Source organism: Cyprinodon variegatus, unplaced genomic scaffold, assembly GCF_000732505.1.
Source record: "Cyprinodon variegatus isolate N-32 unplaced genomic scaffold, C_variegatus-1.0 Scaffold652, whole genome shotgun sequence".
NCBI classification, from domain to species: domain Eukaryota; kingdom Metazoa; phylum Chordata; class Actinopteri; order Cyprinodontiformes; family Cyprinodontidae; genus Cyprinodon; species Cyprinodon variegatus.
Window position 1 is genome coordinate 113,632 of NW_015151105.1, and position 19,237 is coordinate 132,868.

Consider the following 19,237-nt stretch of genomic DNA (forward strand, 5'->3'; position numbering starts at 1 on the left):
GGACCGAACACCTGGAAACCTGGGTATGAAACATGGAGGAACTTTACTATGAAAAATATAGCAATCCTATTGTTTGCTTTCTGGTTACTGCTTTTCATGGAATATTTGCAGTTTAATTGTTCCAACTTGCACAAAAAAAAAAAAAAAAAAAAAAGAGCTATTCTTTCCTATTGTAATTAATGGCCAAGATGAATAATGCCTTCCTTACTGGCTATGCTATATTAATACTCCCAAAGAAAGCAGAATCTAATTTAAGCCTTTTTTATACATTTTTCTTGGAAATGCCAATTAGCGTGAGGCATGATGTAAAACTTACAACTTAGTATTTGGTGCTTTTTGCTGACAAACAGTGTGCCTATGTTAATAGAAAGGAAAAATATAGCTGAAAACTGGAGGAAAGCTTTACCTACTGCTAATATGGAATAAACACACATAAGGCTGTAACTAATTATTATTTTGCAAATCAATTAATCTGTCGATAATTATTTTGATTGATAAAGTACTAATCATATAGCCAAAGGTTCCTTAAAAAAAGATTTGCTAAATAAAAGAAACCAAAACAAAAAAAAACCCACCCAAGGAAGGAGGGATAGAGAAAACAGACAGACAAAAAAGAAAGATATCGAAAATAAAAAAAAAATTCATACATAGTTTGACAAACAAGGTAGATATACTGACCGAACTAACTGACTCTATCAGCTAAAGGCATGTTTTAGTCTCTACACTCCAGTTAACGATTTATCGATTACTAAATTAGTTGACGATTATATAAATAATCGATTATCAAATTTGATGAATTATTTCAGTTCTAAACTCACAGAAACAGGGTTGCATAATGGAACAGCTTACTGCAAAACAGCAGATGAAAATGGACGTTGAATGACAAAGATAGACTCCAGTGATTTAGAATTGAAATGCTTGATTTTGTGCAAATTACCCACTGTCAAGAATTAATTGTATGTATGTACATTGTTGATTGATCTTTCATAAAAGTTTAAAAAGAAGGCTTTTTTGATGATTTAGCTAAGCTCTATATGTGTTTCCCCCTTAATCAATGTCATGTGCTGCACCCAAATCATACAGTATATGGGAGGTGCTTGGAAGTGTTTTCTGTCTTCCTCGTTAATGCTGATTAGAAAATGTCTGGAAATAAATTGGAAAATAAAATCTTTAACTCTCACTTCCCTGTGCACCTCTAATTGGTATCGTCGCACACAAAGTGAGGTACAGAAAAATCAAAAGAAGAAAATCTCTTCCCTTAAAGTCTGAGGATGAAACAAATTCTGATGCTGACGAGGAGATTCTCATGTGTGCTAAGTTGCTACTGCATGGGGGACTGAACTGCCTCAATAACATAAGTAGACGGTATTTGGCAACAAAATGATTAACATACAAAAAAACAGCCTCTGGATAAAAGAAACTGCTCACCCTTTGGCCTGTTGACATGCATCATACCTTATTTCTGCAGTCAAACATCTACGTTAAATGCATATAGCTCATGGCCTAATGACTGCATTAAGGAATACCTCAACCTGGGGCTGACTTGTTTTCCATCTGTGCTGCAGAGCCTTTAAGGGTGAGAATAATCATTGTGTTGGATCTCCTGTGGGAGGATTCAGGGGCTGGAAGCTATTTATACAGATTATAGCTGTAAATTAAGTGAAGAATGGGGAAAAAAAGACTGGTTTTAGGGACGAGCCATAATGAAAATCTTTATTATTATCCTTATTTTACCATAAAAAAATCCTGTTGTTTATTTTGAATATTATTATTGTTTTTTGCAGTCATTGTCCTTCATTTTAAGTCATTAGTAGTGATAAAAACTTTTCTACATGAATCTGGAAATTTCAGAAAGTCAACATGTCTAAAACAGTTAGGGATCGCTTAATGCTAGGTGTGTCTAAAGTGGGGCTGAAGCGCCATTTCCAGCCATTTTATTTTGTGTGTCTCACCCAAAATTTAAGAGGGGTATTGAAAACTTGGTCTACTAAAAATGTTACAGTAGTGTCATTTTTTCTGATGGGAGAAATCTCAGAAAGATCGTTGTTAAAGTCTTGGTAGAGTAGGAACAAAGCACAGTGTCTATTATTTAGGAGTCATGCTTTTTTCTATTTAATTTCACAGTACATACTGTAGGACCTCAAACAACCAATAACTTTCCTTGAAAACCAGACTTAAGAGTACCTAGCTATTCAATTTGGCTAAATAAAGTAATCGTAAATCACGTCCTCTTTTTGATAAAATTGCAGCTCGAAAAATCCAGACCAACTTAGTCAACCTGGAAACCTTTCTGCTCCTTATTTTAGTTAAATTTTTTTGGTTTAACTGAACAAACCTGTGAGATTTTATGTAATGCGTATGTCTACAATGACTGACTGTACAGATCAATTTTCTACAGATATCAGACTAATTAGCTTGTTTCAATCAGTTGTTTACCTCCTATTTAAGCAGGTAAAAGTTTACCTTTTTTTTAATTTTAGGTTTCCAAAGTCGATTTTAATCCACATTTTTGGCCCTCGTGAATAAAAGTTTGAACACCCCTGATTTATGCAAACACACCATGTGTTTTAACTGAAGTTTTAATAATGGTGTACATCATTTATTTTTCTACCATTTACCTTTCATTTATCCTTTGTCTATGCAAGCTTATTCTTATCCATGTTCTGCCACAGGGCAACATAGAGGCACACAGGAAAAACAACCATTAATCCACAGAATTGTACCAAAAAGAACATTTCTATAGACCTAATAAAACTGTAGGAGGGAGGCAGATTACCAGGAGACAACCCGTGCACAGAGATAATATTTAAACCCCATGCAGAAATACCTCAGGCTGGTATTTAAACCCAGGACTTTTTGCTGCAAAGCAATTGGGTTTAAACAACATAAAGCTCCTACCTAAAAATACATTTTAATTAGATTCTTGGTATCAGGGTATTCACACATGGTACAAAACGAAGGTATATACAGTATACACAATAATGCTTATTTAAAGCATGCATTTAGGAACATGAAGAAGGCCAGGGATTTGTAATACAAACAGACTTTATCCTAAAATTGTTTTTATATGATTTAGAAAAAAACAACTATTTATATATATATATATATATATATATATATATATATATATATATATATATATTTTATTATTTAAGCAGAACTTTAGAAGAGTGACCATCATTAGGCAGTACTCTTCAATTGGTTGCTGTAATATAAGATACCGTTCATTTCCTTTGATTTATGACATCAGCTTAGAATGGGTGACAAACAAGTGTTCCTATATTACAAATAAATCTGATAAATTGAAGTATTTTGCTGCTTGGATTTTGTTGGGTTTCCATTCTTTTCTCTAATTATGCTGTTTCAACTTATAACTTTTGTTAGCATATGGTTGGAGCTTGTTAAAAGCTGTACTTGCTTGTTTTTCTTGACAATATTTTTATTGTATTTTAATTCTTTTAATTTGGATAAAATACATTTATAATGATTCCCAGATGTTTTAAAGTTCTCAAAATAATAACACCACTGAATCCAACTACCAATTGCCTCCTCATTCCTCCTAAAAACAATGAAATATTTTTGTTTTAATTGTAGTTGGCAACATATCAAAAAGTTCTCTTTGTTATGCAAACCCTTGTTTTTCCTTCAGGCACATCCATGGTTGAGGTTGTAATGTGAAAGATTGTGAGAGAAAGTTTGACTCTTTTGCACAGTATTGTATTTCCAAGTAAAATTTAGCTTTGAGAAAGATCTAAATTGTCTACATAAAAACTTGTTCAGACAACACACCCACGATCACACTTGACTGGGACAAAAAGAAAAGGAGCAGAAAAAAAAATGAACAGAGGCATTTTAATGAGTCTCTTTGCCTCTTCATCTATCAGGATGAAATTAGGACGGCACTCAGCAGCTGAGGGGAGGGAAGTTTGGAGAACGGGGGCACATGGCAAAAGGAAAAAGCCTTCATTAAGGAAACTGAAGTGGAGGTAGGAGGAGGAAAAGGCAATGGGGGGGGGGGGGGGAGAGGCTTAAGTGTTCCAGAAATGCATCTCCCCTCTCTACCTCTGCCACCTTATCAGAAAGACAAAGTTATGCCGGTCAGAGCATTTGTTATTCAAGCTAATCCCTCATCGTGGTTTTTCATCAGGTTTGGCATTTGGCTATCTGCATTAATTAAACGTTCAAATGAGCACAACGTTAATAACCAGCACACGGACTGATAATGAGTGGAGAAAAAAAAAGATGGACGCTGTATCCTTTGCCTATCAGACTCGTGTTTGCGTTCGATACCTCCTGCAGCTGCAACAGCGTCCTCTCTACCTGGGCCAGGTTTCATTTATTGATGATTCAGGCCATTTCCAGTGCCACTGGCGATAATGTACTGTGTGCACTTTAAGAGATAAGTGTGCTCAGGCACGATAGTTTGGACATGTTTCGGATGTCTCTCCTTTCCGTATTTATTTTTATCTCTTGACTTTTGTTTTATCCCACGTTTTTTCCTCACTCTCCTTTCTCCATGCCCTGCTATTCAGTCTATCTCACCTGTCTTTCCATGCTTTTTTTCCTCCTCAGAGATTCCCATAAGAGAATAAGAACTCCTATCTCTCTTTTGCACACTCTCCTCACTTTAAGACTGTTTCTTCTCCCCTTACCTCCAACCCCAACCCTCCCTCATCGCATATCAACAGCAGGGTGAATAGCCCCTCATGCCTAATATTCATTCACACCGTTTCCCTCCTCTCTCTGGCTGTGGCTCCATCTCTCAGTACCGCTTTCAGGTTACAGCTTATTCTTGAATATTCCTCCACTCATCCCCATAACGCCTCCTTTCTTCTGTTTTTTTTCCTTCACATCCTACTACCTCCCCTTGTCTTTAATATTCTGTCAGTCAACAAAGCACCAGTACGTCGGACATTGTCATAAGTCTCAAATCAGCTGCAGTTACAGAAGACAAGCTGTCCTTGACCTTTCTTTCCTCTATGGTCTAAATGCTTTTATTTTACTGGAGCTAAAGCAGAAACTACGCTAATGCACTACTCTCTTCATTTACTCACCCTTTAATTCAGAATACTGTTCTTTGTTCTCTCTACTATACTAAAGCCATCTTTTTTCACTCCTCTTTTTAAACAAAATGCTTGAGATTATGTATGACTCCTTTTTTTACTCTTTGGAAGAGCTGGTTTTTTTGTTAAAAGATCAGAATTAGGCAACCTTGAAATGCTTTGACCATACAGAATGACAGGACGTTGGCAAAAAACACACAAAATCTAGCTGTATCACTATATAGAAAAAAGACAGAAAATAAAAGATTACAACTGAAAATAACTCTTTTTCTTGTACCAAACTTGTTCACTGTAGCTTGCACTTCAGCAGCTGTCTACTATAGGGATTTACAAAAGAGATCTTGCAAATATATTTTTCACAATTTTATTCATGATATGAGTATTTTCTTCTCTGGTCGACATCTTGTAATTAGCCAAAGTCCCTCAGACAACGATAATGAGGTATGCTGCCATAAGACCTAGTATCACTTTCACAGCCCACTACCTAAAGTTAGAAGAATAGCGAATCAAAATGGCCATGACTCTTGAGTTTTGTTTTTTCCCTATAACATGATTTGGATCTTCAGAATGCCAGAGAATGTGCTGAGAATTGTCCTCTCTACTTAAATGCATCCCTTCACTTAAAAACAAAAGATTGTTTGACACTGACAAGTTTATAATCGTAAAAAAAAAAAAAAATATGTAATGTTAAAAATTCTAGACAATCTTAACGATATTAGAAAGGTGCCTATGTAATTTATTTTTTTTTTTTATTTATCTATTTATTTGACAGGGACAGTGTACATTAGCATTCCTGCAAATGCACCAGAGTTAGCCAAAAGGCTATTTTTCATCTGTTGTCCCGGGACAGATCTTAAAATAGTCTACCAAAAAAAAAACACAACAGTAAGCATACTACAATGTAAAATACAAATATAAAAATAAATAAAAACAGCTATAACTCCTCAAAACTATTTGAGCACTTATGGTGAACATAAGTTCCAATCCCCAGTTTTCAAAAGGCCGTGAAAAACCGATGCTCCCTGGCTCACCATTTCTAAATTTTTCTCTCTACTACCCCAATGGTACAGCCCCTCTCTCACATGCCTCCATTTAGCAGCCTGAAGCTTCAATTGGAACGTCCTGCTTCTACGAAAAATCCCATGTTATCTGAAGATTAGTATTTGTTTTTAAGGCATTTCTTTATCTCCACTGCCTTTGCAGTCATCCCTCTCTTAGCTGCTCCCATCTGTCCCTCGTTGTCACACATCAGTTGTGTGTCAGTGACTGTTTTGAATATGTCAGCGCACCGTCTGGTCACTGGCTCTTCATCTTGAAACATTCATCTATGAATCTGCCTTTCATTCTTGTTTGTTCTCTTTCCTTCTCCCAATCCAATTGTAAACAGCAGATAATGCCTTTTTAGGTATTTCGTCACCTCTTTGCTTTTTTTTCCCTTAAAGCCTGATGAGTTTGTTTTGCCTGGAAGAGCGATGCAGGCAAACACCTTACCAACCTTTATCTTTAAACTTTCAAATCCACAAACCTCCCTAACTCTTATCCCTTTAGAGTCTGCACCAAAATCCCAATCTCGCAGTCAATTTATCAGGCAGCGAAGTCGTCATTATTTCATTCACACTGCCATGATCTTACCATCATTAAAATTCATCCCTTACATAACCATCAAGGACATGATACCTCTCACTGAGAACAAGAGCAGAGTACACAAACATGCACAAGTACAGACTGGCTTTCTTCTTTTAATGCTTCTATATACATACTCACTTTCTTCACTTTAGGGAGACGTGATGATTAAACAGCATTGAATGCACAATGAGCACAAGCTAGATGCAAAGTTTTCAAATGGTGGCCTATTTATAAAGGCTCTATGCTATTGTTTTAATGCAAAAAAATAACAACAAAAAACAGGCAGCAGTACCTCTCGAGACCTCATCTACAGATTGCTCTTTTTATAGCAGCACATCATGTTGCTGCTTTAAAACTGACTCAGAATTGGCAAGGTCAGGACAAAAGCTGGATGAAATGTTCTTCTCAAACAGAAAAAAAAATGCTTCTTTGTGTCTTTGTTTATGTTTTGTTGGATGGTCCTTTGCAGAATAGAAGTGAGCACCCTCCAGTCTCTCCAACGGTATGCAGAGTAGACAGGCTATCAGCTAGCTTTTCTTTTTGCAAATCCCCCAAGATGATGTTATGATGATAACTTAGATGGACAATGATGCTGATAAGGTAGGCTGATTTGAGACATATTAAACTGGGATTTTCTCACTGTGTTTTATTTTTCTTGGTACCATATGGTGGGTTTCAGGGAAAGGGTATAAGAACTTCTTAGATAGGTAAAGGAATAGTTTGTCCCTTGCACTTAAGTTTACATGCAAAATTGTTGATTGAATGTACATTTGCCATGCAACAGAGATAAATTAATATGTATGGGTTTGGAAGTTCTTTATAAGTAAAAATCTAAAATAATGTACAACTGTACAAATCGAATACCCCTGAATAAGGTCCATCGCAACCAATTGCTTTCAAATTCTGCCTCTCTAAATTTAATCTCTAATTAAGTAACGCTGGTTTATGAATGGCTTTATTCTTTATTTTTGTAAAACCTAAGTGGACAAAGTGCTTTACTGGGAATCATACTTAATGAGTTACACAACCATTTTAGACCATTGTTGAAAAAAAGAGCTTGGACAGGTGAATCCTCCATAATTAAAGCCACGTTTCAAACCTGCCCCTCATCAGTAAAATCATTGAAAAAGTTTCGTTTCAAGAGTTGAATGCATTCTTAACAATGACCTGCTGGGCTAAAGATGTCCAGTTTGGTTTCCAAGCCAACCACAGTACTTAGACTGTTCCTTACACGCCCACCATGGACTGATCTCCATGCTGCCCTCTGGGAAGAGGCTTTAAAGCAATGTAGGTCCAGCAAATCCCAAAACCGCTTCTTCCCCACTGCAATTAGACTGCTGAATGTTGAAAATGACTGGGGGAAAAAAAGAAAAAAAAAGGTAAATGTTGGAAAAATTGTTAATTATATCACAGTCTGATGTTTATATTTGATCACCAGGTTTACATTGATCACTCCTAAATTGGAAATGTCTTGAGAGCTGTACAAAATGAAATTTTGTTTTGTATACATACAGCGTATACAAAAGGAAAAACTTAAAGTCTAAAATCTGTTTAAGGTGTTCAATGACTTTCAAATAAATTCAGACTCTTAAGAACCATAATGCTGGTACTATTGGACCTTAGGGCTATGTTTGATACTGTTGAACACTTGATTTTATTAGAGCATCTTGTAAAGCTCCAATTAGCTCACAGCTTCAGCAACAGTGGAACCCACTGATTATGGCCGGAAACTTGAGCCATTTTTCAATATGCGTACTTGTGCGTTCTCAAGTGCTCGTGTACTTGTGAAATCTCATCAGCCTCAGCCCTAGTACTGTTCCAATTCACAAGAACACCAAACCGGGGACTACAGTAGTAGCCGTTCAACATTTCCCCACTTTCCTTGATGGGTCCTTGGCTGGTCCCCTAAAATATCTTTTTAAACATCAATCTTTGTACTATAATATTCTTTCTATCAGTATTTTTGGACATTAATGTCTAAAGAAAATCGTCATCTCCTGTTTAGACCCTGTAATTCAGTGAAATGGTGGAGTCAGAGTAAAAAATATGCAAGAGGGGGTCACTCCAGTGGCTTGAAGTTGGAGGGGATTTCGCTGGGAGTTGGAGAGAAGTCAGCTGCTGGCTGGCATTTGACTGAGAAGGGCCATTAAGTCCCCGGATATTCTTCTTGCCCCTTCCTCTGTCTCAGCATGCACCATGGCAGCAGCAGCTTCCTGTGAAGCGCTCATAGAGCTCAGAGTATTAATTTCAAAGATCTCTTTTCTGTTGCCATCATTCTATAAAAATACATTTTTATGGTCATTTGAGGCGAGAAAATTATACTTTTAAGCTTCACCTTATGGTCCATTTACTGATTTAGTGCATAATTTAAAAAAACAATTTAGAATGTTGAGGGGACCGTGGTAACCAGCAGTCCTCCTAGGCTAACTGCAGCAAGGGCTTATGCCCGTCTGCAGCAGCCCTCTCTTGGCAGAGCCGTATGTGAAGTACCGTTGCCTCTGATGGCAATTTTTTTTGTTTTATTTCATAAAATGTTCAACTGATTTGTGTTTATCTGACTGTTGATTATTATTTCCCCACTAAATAAAAAAGTAATAATTTATTATTATCTAGAGACTATTAACAACAGGAAGTGAAATGCAGCTCCAGACGAGCCGAGCGTGTAGTGACGTCGCAAGTACGCTTCTATTCCAATTGACCCATATTTATGCTTCATGCTCCTGTTCTCCCCAAGTCCAAACTTTTCTGTGTTCTTGTCAAGAACATACTTAGTTAGGACATTATTTTTCTACTCGCATTCTTCTGAATTGAGAAACGGCCTTGGTGTCATGATTGACTCACACCTGAATCTTCACAGGCACAGCAAGGCAGTTACTAAGTGCCTTTGACTGTTAAAGTTAAACTGTTAACTGAGATATCATTGATTTCAGTTTGTTGTTCAACTTTTTTTACTTGCTTTACTATATAACCAAACCTGCCTTTGCAAGGAGCGTATTAATAAAGGTTGACAAGAGGTTCATACCAACCATGGAGGAGCTGGAAAGATCCACAACCCAGGTTGGAGAATCTGACAAGGGGAGAACTATAGAAGTACATTCTACAAAAGAAGAGGAAGAACTTTTTTTTTTCTCAACACTATGCCATGAGTGATTTATGTGTAGTACACAATACACATGGAAAAAAAAAATAATCTGGTCAGATGTCACTGAATTTGAATACTCTGGCTCACACTAAAACACTATGTGTGGTAGAACACTACCATCCTTGATGCTCCATTCTGTGAAGCTTGGTGGTTGCGGCGTTGCTGTTTGAATGCTTTCCTTCAACACTGAAAGGAGAATGTGGTAACAGAAATGTAGCTAAACATAGGATAAGCCTAGAAGGGGAAAAAAATGTGTTGAAGCCCCAAACATCCAGTCTGAGCTATGATGAAATAGCTTACCTCAAAGCATATTCCTATTTAATACTCATGCAATATAATTGCATAACCGCTGGCATGAGGTCGGGCAAGGAATTTCATGACTTGTATCCCTTTTTTTTATATAAATGTGTAAACAGCTGAGTCCTTTGGCGCAAAAGCTCTTTCTGTCTTTTTAAGATTTTGAATAGCTGAATAAAACTCATTAGTTTATCCCCCTTATTACAAGAAGATTTGTTGAGATCCTTTTGAAAATTCAGGGTCAGAAAAAAAGAAGATGGAGCTTGAGTGAAAAGAACATTAATGTAGCATTAGTGAGAAAACAGGAAAGAGGTTGAGAAGCTCAAGAGTGATTCAGCCATTGTTACTCATGCCTTCCGTTTTTGCGAGAGAGCTCGTGCAGGGAGTATTTTAAGTACTCTCCTTTCCGTTGTTCTCCTATAATCCTGTTAGATAACTATTTTCCTCCCCTCCTTCTTCGGAGTCATTCTGTTGCTTTTCTCCTCCTCCCTCTTCTACTCCTCCGCGCCCCACAGCCCACTCAGCAAGCGGCAGGTCCTACTGTACACACACTGCCATGCAAATGGCTACTGTGTGCCCGATGATGGAGGGAGGAGGAAAAAAAGGAGGAGGTGAGGGTCTGAAAGCAAAGAGTGATAGAGGGAGATAGCAAACATGTGGAAGTACTGGTAGGAAGGTGTTGGAAATATCTGCTGGTCGATGCAGGCTCATTTGTTATGAGGAGGGATGAGTGTGGAAGAGAGCCAGGGCGGAGGCAAGTGAGTTGTGAAGTGGAGTCTGCACGCAACGTTGTAGTCAAGATGTGCAAAGACTAAGAGAAGAGATGAGTGGAAGAGGTGGAAAGAAATTAATTTGAATAAATGCAGACTGTTTGTTGTTGTGCATTCAGAGAAAAAAATGTGTCCTAAACTGAAAGTGCAAGTGTAACCCCAAAATAAAGCTGTCCTTGTCCCAGTCTAGCGTTCTTTCACAGCATTTGATGAAAGGAGGTTCACATTGGATCACAAACTATTTGTTTGTGATGCAATGCTTCAAACCTGCCTTGAAATCACCATGCAAACGCAATCACCAACCTCTCTATTAGCACTCAACCAAAGCTCACTTCTACCTTTATAAAGACAATGTTTTTGAACTGTTACCGTCACACCCCAGTCCCCCTTATCATTTACATGGAAAGAACAAGATGTGAGGCAGCTTTAGGGCAGGATTCTGGCACAGCCCTGTTCCTTCGCTGATCGGTGTGGCCACTTGGCGCAGGTGAGGAGGATGCAGTCACGTTCCCACAGCACTTCTATATAGACAAAAAAGTGGGTCACAACGAGAACATGGAGGAAGAATTTGCTGGATCAATGGCACAGACTAGTGGTGAAGGCACGAAACTGACAAGGTAGAAGAGCTTTGTCTGAGCTAAATGTAACTTTCAGTAAAAAAAATACCCAAAATTCCCCTTCTTAGACATATCTAAGCAGCAACATCATCACCTTTTACTGATGCAAGCTTCAAACTTGCAATCAGAACATGTGTTCTTTGCCTAAGAAACAAATGCAGCTCAAAGAAAAAACAGTAGTTCTTAGGAGGATCGGCATGACCCAAAAGAAAAAAAATACACTGCCTGTTCTCTGACTCAATAAATCAAAAGAGGAGAGAACAGGTCTGCCATCATTTCTTGATCTCCAAGGTGATAAAGCTATCCCAGGTTGAGTAACAAGCAACCCCAATTTACTGAAAATTTTTGCCGCAATCAGCAGCTTTCCAGAGGATGGGAATCAGGAGCGATCTGGAGGGGAAAATCTATTTTCTTTGTTCGTCTCTTCCTGCACTTGTGATACTTGAGAGGAGATCTTCCTGAGGGAACCCTGACAATTGCGCTCTAAAACAGCAGAAATGAAATATGTGCACCAGAGCCCATGAGTGGGATGTAATTTAGCTCATTTTTGTTGATGAACATGTTTCTACTTCCAAAGATTTGTAGCATAAACCTGCAGTAAATATTCCATCTTCTATCTTCAGTATTAAAAAAAATATCCCCTTAACATGTTTAGGTTTTTTCCAGATTTTATGCAACAGAACAACACAATGTAGGGCAATTTTGTGAAGAGGGAATAAAGCAATATTTCAGATTCATTATCAGAAATAGACACTAACAAAGTGAAGTCTACTTTTGTATTTATTTGGATTTGCTAATAAAGCACACTTTCATGCTTATGTCTCTACCTGCTTTGCTCATTTAGATTTTCTTTTGCAAACTAGCTGAATTCATGTTAGGATGAATGGGGGCTGTGTGTAAACATTGCTTTTCTAGTCAGATCTCTACAGTTCCTCCAGATGAACCTCTTGGCTGCTTCTCATGTTAATGCAATATTTTCTCAGTTTAAGTGACCATCAATATTTTGGGATGTTTATAATTCTTTTATACAGCCTTCTGTGAGATCTTTAAAGCTTTGGATATTGATTTAGACCTTATTACTATTTTAGTGAAAACATGCTGAAATAATATAACCCTAAGTTGTCCTCTTTATGAGGATATTGTGTTGGTCAATCAAACAATACCCCCATATAATAAAAGGAAGTATCCTGTGAAGAAAAAAAAAAAAGGTGGAAATACTCTAGCAGTATAAAATGTTTGTGCAAGCCTCTGTCACTCATGGGTGAAGACAAACTTAATGCAGCTTTTAAAGGATTTATTCAACGACCCTTTCACCTCATTTGAGCTATGATTACAAATTTTTTTGGAAATTCAGGGCCCATCTTAGGTTAACACCCAATGAAAGGAAAGTGAAGAATGTAAAAGGTGATATCAGGCCTGGTAGAGAGACGCGGAACCTTTTAAGGTAACTCAACCAGTCGTCTGACTGACATGAGATGATGCAGTGACGGGAAAGGTGGTCTTTTAAAAGGAGGATCAATGGTATCATCTTTTCTGAAGCTCTCTGGAGAAAAAGGATGGCATAGAGGCATAGAATTTCATACTAGTGTCAAAGGAAGATTGAGCCACTCTTGAGTTTTATTTTGTACTTTACTTAATTCCTCTGCCTTAGTCTTTGTGCCTTAAAGTCCCTCTTTTGTTTCTTAAGCCTCTTTAGCTTCACTGCTTCCCTTTTGTCTTTCTGTTTTCCCCTGTTTCTACCGTACACTATGTCACCCACCATGCTCTCTGCCCTGACAGCATGCTCATCCTGTTGTGTGGATGACATATCTGAGTAATTAACATTATAGGCATGCCAAGCAGATTATAATAGCCTTTGGGGAGGAGCAGTTTCTGCATGATGGAAAGTTTTAACTCCAGTGGAAAACTCTGCTAAGACGGATTTAGCAAAAGAGGCAGGGTAGGGTACAAAGATTTCATCTGTGCTCATTTTTCTTTGGTTTAAAAAAAAAAAACACATATAAAATACAGTACCTAGGAAAAATAAAACACTTTGAAGTTTGTAACAACATGTCATAAGGCTTTAGAGCTAAGAGTAGCTCACTCTATGTTAAGAACGTTTTAATACTTCTACCCTAGTTACCTCAGCAAATGTATTCTGTCAACTTCAGCCTGACTATGCACCAATGCATGCAAACTTTTCTGACCCTAAATTACATCTATTCACCATTTGCATAATAAGTTTAAATGCAGATATGATGGAGCAGCACATAAATTATTCTGCACATCTACTGGGAAAAGATTGGTACACATGCACAGAGAGGAAGATGTTAAAGACGCATCATTTTCCAAATGCTCATTTTTAGCTTGCTTGTTTAGGGCAGGGTGCAGCCTAGCTGATGTGCTGAAACACTGCGTTTTTGACACAATGGTGTCATCGTCAGGGACTGTGATGTTCAGCTCACACAAGCAAAAGTGTTGCACCTGCTGGTAGTGCGCAAGCACATACACAGGGTGTTATCAAAAACTGTGTCGTAATTAGCGTCTTTGGTAGATACTGCAGGTCTTTATAGCACATATGTCTTACACAGTTTCATCAAGAAGACGTGTGGTATACAGCATCTGCTGGAACAGTGCTGCAATCTGGAAACTTCAGTTTTTAAGTTAATTTTTTAGAAGGGTATAATTAGAAGAGTTTCTCCCTTTGTATTCAGTGGTTCTACGTAAAATATTTTGTTAAATAATATGAAGTGATCCAGGTTTAATTTAAAAAAGTTATAGTTCCCAAGCCATGCTGATTAGGATTAGATTTTGGCAGATTTTGGATGTGACTTAATATACTAACTTTATTTTTGTATTGGGCATTTTCGAATTATTAAATGGTGCAAGGATTTGCACATAAAAGTCACAAATAGATAAAGTATAATGTTTCCAGAAGAAGATAGACAGTGACACTGATGAAAGGTAAGGTAAAGTAATATGTGTGGAGATTGCTATACTGTATATTAGCATACTATTGGAAAGTTAAATGGAAGGAAAAGTGCTTTTGTCAAAGGTACACAAGAAATAGGGGACATTACAGATTCTGGAGGAATATAAACCAACACCTATCCACATTGTGTGAACTACACATCTATAAAATGTAGCGCTAGTTATATTGAGCGTTTCTTCTGAACTATAGTCACAGTGTGGAGCATGGACTGAGAAAAAAATAAATAAATATATAGATGTAGTTATGTTGAGAAGTGATGTCAATTCACAGTAATTTACATAATCGATGTCATGGCTCTGCCCGTATATACCGACAGGTTTATTTGGTGAAGGTTTTTTTTATTTTTTTATTTATATTCAGGTGAATATAGTTAGTTTGGAAATGGGTGTTTGGTTTGGTTGATGTTAACTACTGTAGTCTTTTTTGTGTGTTTTTTGTTGACACATTTATTGTTGTTTGTCAAATTATCTGTCTGTAATTGTCTGAAATAAATAAATTCCTATAAAATTCCTATAAAAAATATTCAGAATCAGTGCTAATGTGCGGAGTCATGTTTGTTTTGTTGGATTTGATCTACAATCTTCTCGTAAGTCTACTTAGGGCAATCATCCACACAAAATTTTAATGGCACTTTTTGTTTCTGTCTGATCACACATTTTATAAATATCCATTTTCATTTTCCATCTGGAATGATTTCCTTTAGTTTCTGTATCAATAACATTTGCTAGTGTGCAATCAATTGTCATGTCACCCTTTTTTTTTATTTCGATAAAAGGAGCTGGCTGTCCAGCCTATACTTTGGTATTGCACGTAGAATGGGGGGAAAAAAAAACAAGGACGACAACAAAACTACAAAACTAAACATCTATTTGTAAAGTATCAAGTAGAAAATGAGTTACAGGTCAGTATAAAATAAATGAACTCAGAAATAGATGTTACTCCAATGTATCCTGGGTTCTTATATGAAAGATTCTCTATAAATAAAGATGAGGCCCCGTAGCCCTGAACTAGAGTTTCAGAATGTAAAAAACACTTTGTCTTTCTATATAGTGAGTAAATAATTAAGGGAAAAATCTGAACACACCTTTAGTGCAGCATTAACGTGCAACTTTTTGAGGCTAATTGATGTTATTTAGTAGGCTAACATACTCATAATGTGTTCATGCTCTATAAACACTAAACAGGCTGCAGTCCAACATCATATTTCCTATGTTTTTTTAGGAGCAAGATTTGTTGGCATTATTCTGCAGGGAATTACCACTCACTCATTACAAGATTAAATCTTTCAAAAATTAGTTTTGGCACAAAAAGAGAAGAAAATAAGGCTTACATTTTTATCTAACTGCTCCCACTTGGCTCCTGTTTAAGAGGTCGTGTATAGACAGGTAATATCTTCACCTCCATCTCAGCATTCTGGTGGTTTTACGAGTTGAGCCGCCGTCTCTGTTGGTTACTGTTCAACGGAAGGTCATAAATGGGCGATTTATGTCTGAAGTGCAGCCAGGAATGCTGATGGTACTGTCAGAGAGCAGAGATACTGTCTGGTCTGACTCATATTTAATGGAAACTGTAACGTCCACAACTCCATGTCCTAACTCATGCACTTCACACTGTGTGCTCACACAGAGAGAGGGAGTTAACATCCTCCAGCTGAGCGGTGGATATTATATAGAACGGCTTAATATGACGGATAAAGATAAGGCAGTAAATTGCCCCCCTTGTAGTACTAAAAGCAGTTTTTGCAATTTCAGCGTCTTGCATCACTTTTCAAATCTAATTTAAGCACGGAGCGTACTGCTGACGCCAAAATTAATCGTCATAGAAAGAGCGGAGAACACTTCATTAGCTCCCAGCATTCTTGTGCATTCTGCAAAGTATTACCCAAATGAAACACAAGAAATTAAACCCACAAGAACACAGTCTGACAATGTGATAACTATAACACAGAGTTCATTAAAGTAGCAACAGCTAATACAGTACAACATTGTTTAGCACCTAGTCTCCCGCCTCTTTGTATCTGGACTTCCACAAACCACAATTGTTAAGATATGGACATTTGAATTGCAGTAGGCAGGGGTCAATTAGCATATCTTCTTGGGTGACTGTGGCCATGTTTCCCTAAATCATTAAGCTAATTATATGAGCTAATTAATCAGTATGCTCGGAATGAGCTGCAAGAGCGGGCGCTACTCTTTGTTGGCTTGCATAATGAAAGGAGACCACTTTTAGATGGAAAAAACTAAGCAAAGGGAGGGAGGGAGAAAATCTTTGATCTGTAAAGTAAACATATGATTTTGTTTCACATCAAGTGACTGAGCAACGAAGATAGAAGCTGGGGAAGCAAGAAAGATTATTTGAAAGAAAAAAAACTTTGAATTGTAATGCTTTGTAGAACCCGAGTTTTCCAGATGGTCACGAGAAGGGACCAACATCCAATTATCGGTGTCATTTTCATGCAAGATAACACACAGGCAGGGGGTATGTCAATCACCGGTGATGCTGTGACATTCCAGAATGTGCTTTGCTTTTCTCATCTCAGTTAGTTCGATCTTAAACTGCTAATATTCAAACAGTGCGTGTGATGCATAGTTCTGGTTAGGTTTCAAGCTCATTTGACCACTTTGTTTAAAGACCTATATTCCTCTTTGTTGTGTATTACACTGTTGGAAAGTAATACACATAGAAAGCCAAAAAAACCCCAAAACATTATGTGTCTGTAAGATGGAGGCTATGTGAGCATTTGTGCAGTAGCCCAGTTTTAGACATTCATATAAACAAAGAGATATACGCATAAAATATATTTAAAAAATATTATGTTTGCAATACAGCAGTTTGTACGATGCATGAAAACATGTATTTTCATCTTTATCCCTGCAAATCTTTTTTTTTTTTTCTTGTTTTTATTGTACAGTATGAAACATGATACAATACAATGATGCATTATCATTGCTGACTGCTTTGTCTTTCTCCTTCCAGGGAAATTCTGAGGAGTTCTGTTCCTTCTTCACTTTAGTCTGAACCAGCAATCGCAATTGCCTGTTCCAAAAACGGTAAGATCTACATTTTATAATCTTACTACATCTTTGATTTTATTACTTTGTAGCTAAACTGCAACAACAGTCCAATGTGAGTGCTGCAAAATCACTGCTATCCTAAGCTTATTGAGACTAGCAACACATTTAAATTACTAAGGTAGCATCAGATTAGTACTGTAATGTCATGGGTTAATTCCCCTCTAAATCCTTATTTTATTATCAACAGTCATATAAGAACACCTTTAAAGGCTATGTCTTTATTTTCTTTTTCTTTTTAAGTGGTATATATAAATCCGATATGAAAAGAAATGTTTTAAATATTTCATGTAAGTCTTCAGCTGTTAATAAATCCTATATAGAATATTAAGAATTTTTGTGCAGTTTATAAACGCTTATTCAATGTTGGAGAAGCCATTCAGTCTGGTTAAGACCATCCACAAACATATCTGTTTCAAAGCATGTTATATAGTTAAGTAAAAAAAATGCTTGATTTATAAACCCCATCTATGGCTGTGTTTATAAACACTGCCGGATCCCAAAGTGCATTTAAAGCCTCAACTCTTGTCAAGTTTTCTAGTCTATTTAATAGGTTTGTGCCTTTACAAGAAATCCGGCTATAAAAGATCATTAATAACAGTGGCGGCTGGTGGAGTTTTCTCCAGGGGGGGGCTATAAATAGACGTAGAAAAAAAACGTGTAGTAAGTTATCACACTAGTATATTGATATACAATAACAAAAACATTATAAAAACACTTAATAAAAAACATAATTTCATACATAGGTTTACTTTTTGTACATAAATCTCGCCCTTCTGAGGCTCTGTGAAGGCAAATATGTGTTTTGCATGGCCCAGTATTGAGTCACAAACCTTAAAAAAACAAACAATGTGCACTTTAAATAATGGAGAAGCTATTGGTCAGCTTCCTACTTTTTTTTATATGAAAATTATTTTCTGAGAATGTTTTTTTATGAACAACAATGCAAATTAACAAACATATAGAAAAGTACACTATATTATATTATTTTCCATGTGAATCCCAGATTGTTCAGTCTTCTTTGCCTTTTCTAGAAAGTGTTTTAAATCAGTCCTATCTGTCTTTATCAATGCTGGGTCAGATCCTGACATTTGAGAAAGCAAGCAGGGAAAGCAGAATAAAGCTACATGCTGCTAGCCAAGCCTTCTTGCTAAGCCAGGTCTTGAAAAGGGACATCTCTTTTCCTCTCTCCAATGCATCTCCAACGCCCGCGACTCGACCTGTCAATCATCCACAAAATATCTGCACTGTGGCGGGAGGTTGTGAGCAAATACACTTCCTGTCAACTCAGGGCGCAGCTCTCCTATACCTCTGTATTGCAAAGGAGCTACTGCGCATGAGCAACTTTTAATGAGAGTCTAGGGCTGTGTTCGAATTTATGGGATGCACCTTCCAAGGACGTGGTCATCATAGAACACAATTTGTGTACTTGTACTCAAGAATTTTAAGAGGTGTAACTTTTTTTGTGACAGATAAAAAAAAAAATCTACAGTTCAAAAACAACAAATATACAATGCACAAATAATCTTGCAACAATAGGGCATGGTCGTCATGACGTAAGCACTTTGCGTCGCCGCCATCACGTCACCTCGTCACCACGCTCTGATGTAATCGGCCTTTGAATCTGGCCTTTGGATGACATATCCCATAAATTCGAACAGAGTCAATGGGGAAAGACTT

The 19,237-nt window shown here is 37.1% G+C and overlaps 1 protein-coding gene across 2 annotated transcripts in view; it reads left to right on the forward strand.

Annotated features, from left to right (window-relative positions):
* The window catches only part of ptprd (protein tyrosine phosphatase, receptor type D), a 420,350-nt gene that overhangs the window by 48,183 nt on the left and 352,930 nt on the right, over positions 1–19,237 (forward strand). For both annotated transcript variants that reach the window (XM_015393658.1, XM_015393659.1), the window contains exon 2: positions 17,463–17,536. The gene's annotated coding sequence lies outside the window, so the exon portion shown is untranslated. The remainder of the gene's footprint in view (positions 1–17,462; positions 17,537–19,237) is intronic.